This window comes from Triticum dicoccoides, chromosome 3B, assembly GCF_002162155.2.
Source record: "Triticum dicoccoides isolate Atlit2015 ecotype Zavitan chromosome 3B, WEW_v2.0, whole genome shotgun sequence".
Lineage (NCBI taxonomy): Eukaryota > Viridiplantae > Streptophyta > Magnoliopsida > Poales > Poaceae > Triticum > Triticum dicoccoides.
In genome coordinates, this window is record NC_041385.1 from 686,738,395 (window position 1) to 686,741,502 (window position 3,108).

Consider the following 3,108-nt stretch of genomic DNA (forward strand, 5'->3'; position numbering starts at 1 on the left):
CTGGGCGTCACGTCCCTGTTTTTTTTTCATTTTGTCTTTTCTTTTCTTTTCTCATTTCTGTTTCAGTTTTTTTCTTCTTAAAATTAATTCAAGAATTCGAAATTATTAAAAGTTTCTTGTTTTTAAAAATGTTAGATAAATTATAAAATGTGAATGAATTCAAAAAATGTTTGAGAAATCATGAAAAACTTGCTGTTTCAAAAAACGTTGGTGATTTTACAAAATTATTCGCCGATTGAGAAGTATTTCATGTCTAGGATTTGATTAGTGGGATTGAGGCCTAAATTCATTTGAAATAAAAATAGGGAAAAGCAGGTAAAAATAGGGAAAATCATTTGAACCTAGCTTTTATGTAAGTGCCTTTTCAAAATTGTTCCAAACCTTTCTAAAATCCCACGCTTTTTACATTTTAATATAGACCACCAAACCATTCTCTTAATTATTTATGCATTTATCAGCTCCACAAAAAATATGAACATTTTTGGAAATTCGAATGAGTCTGATTTTCAACTTTTCCAAAGTGGGTGTAACTTTTTTATTTGGGCTAAGTATAAATCTTAGACTCCATGTATAACTTTTTCAACATTTAATTTCTTTTTTTAATAAAGAAGACAACAGTAGGCACATGGGCCAGCCCACCTAAACTACCGCACGGCCTAAGGGCCCAAAGGTCGGCTTCCTCTATAACCTAGCCCCGATCCATGGTGTGCGCGCAGTGGCGGCTCACCAGATTTGGCGGCGGTGTTTGGGGACGCTGGTTCGCGTTCGTCTTCCCGTCGCGGATGTGGCGGCCGACCTGTGCGCGCCATGGCAGCCTGCGAGGCCGGCCTCTGGCGGAGGCGGTCTGGCGCAGCGGCGGCCACCCGCTTTGTCTCGAGGCTTTCTCTTAGGCTAGTCACCTCATTCATAATGCTTTTTTGTTGGATTCATCATGCGTCTCTCCTCTCTGATTGATCGTATCTCATCCTCTTCTTGTTGGCTTGTTGGTTCTTGCAATTTGGAAGTATATAAGTTGCTAGGATTTGATGCAAACTGCCGGGGTGGTACTATTAATTCGAATTGGATTGGAAATCACAAACTCTGATTGCCGCAGCCGGAGGGAAGAGTAGGTTGTGAGATCGAATATTTTTAGTGGTCCATAATAAAAATTCTGGCCCGTTGACTTATGCAGCTGCGAACGATGTCCTGAACCAGCGAACGCGGGAGACCAGAAGCAGTCGCCCTGCGGACCCCAAATTAGTATCACCTCAAATTTTATTTATACAAATCGTAAAAGCGTATTATGACATGAAAAAAAGCGTATTGTGACGGTGAACCCGAAGACCGAACCCGGAGACTCAATCCGTACTTTATTATTAGGAAAAGACTAGCAAAAGAGCCCGTGCGTTGCAACGAAAAAAAATAACACATGCCTCTAACACCGTAACCATGACTCAAGACCCAATAGGTCGATGTCGTTTATTTCAACATGCCATCTTATCAGTGTTGCCGTTTATCCTTCTTCCCACAGTCGTCGACGGACATGCATGGTTATATATGATTTGTTTCGTCTTCAATCTGATTTTGCTGAGGTGTTTATTTTCAATCTGGATTGGCACTGGTACAAAAGAAAGACGGATCATGCACTGCTGATTAATGTTGTGTAAGCCCGACAATCACGGTTGGTTTTCTCTTCTCTATTTCAAAGTTATAATCTTGTGAGGATTGGTTGCCTCTGCCTTTTTTTTTTGCCTCTGACTTGATGCTACAAATTGTGTATTGTTTTGCTCATAGTCCGTTGTATTTGGCACTTTGGTTGGAATACGAAATATCTGAAATGGTTGAATAGTGACTACTTTCACTGTCATGCACACAGTTCTGTTTTGGCCAAATTCCTTGGAGCGGGCAGTTTTGTTATTACTTTCCCTGTACTAATACCAATGTGATGTACATGTACTAACTTATGTGCATATTTTCAATGCACGGCGCTTGCTTAGACGCTTATAGGCAAAAAAAAATACGTAAAGAGTAATTATGTAAGCGCCCTCTTACTCAACTCTGGCCGCTAACTAAGGCGCTAAATAAACTACGAAACCGGCGAGGAAAAAGGGGCCGATGCCATGCGTGGCTCCAGATTCTTTTTTGATCTGGTGAAACTCGTCTGTGAGTAAAAAAGAAAAAGAACTGCGGTCAACATGTGTGCACGCGAGCTTAACACGTTGGCTGGTCTAGAAAAAAACAAGCAGCCTCGGTGGCGCTCCTTCAGCCATGTATATGGACTCCTCCCTCGTAAGCCATTCATGTTGACAGCGGTTATCTTCCGCAAGGCTCGGCTCTTGCCGGTTATCCACTGCCCCACGATATCACGGGAACCGGATCCTCTAACATTAAGAAGGAAAGTTAGAAAAGCTATAATACTTTAACTTTTTTTCTTTCTATTCATGTGATTATGGCAAAAACGATTTAAATTAATTTGCAAACTGATGATCTACCATGTATATTTATTGTAATTATATATAAACAATTTGATGGTGAATTAAAATTAATTTTAAATTATTTATATCTACAGTAAATACCAACAGTAAACAACCTACTAACTATCTACTAACAATCTCTAACTTTTCTTCTTCATTTTACACTAGACAAATATTGTAGCACTGTGACTTTCCTTCACAATGTTACAGAATGTGGTTCCCATACCACGACCCCTCACCCCGGGACACGCCGTTGGCGCCTAAGCCCACCGCCGCCGGGTGACCCTGCACAGCCTGGGAAACCGCCCCCGAGGAGTTCCCCGTCTCCGTCGGTTGCGCCGGCCATGTCGCCGCCTGCAACACCTCGTTGCCTCTCCTTCTCCATTCATTCTTTTCCCAAGTCCAGCCGCAGCCGCCGCCGGATCTCGGTTGCCCTCGACCCAACGCAGGACGCCGCAGCCCCTACAAGTCCAGCCGCCGCCGGATCTGGCTGAGTTCAACTTTCTGGTCGGTGCAGCCACTAAAATTGCATTCCACACCAAAAAAATCCCCACCGAGAAGCTCTCAATTGCGTTGCTCTTCTTCCACATCTCCATTCCTCTAGCACAGAGCTGCTCTTCTTCTTCTTCCCTCTATTCATCCATCCAGCGAGCCC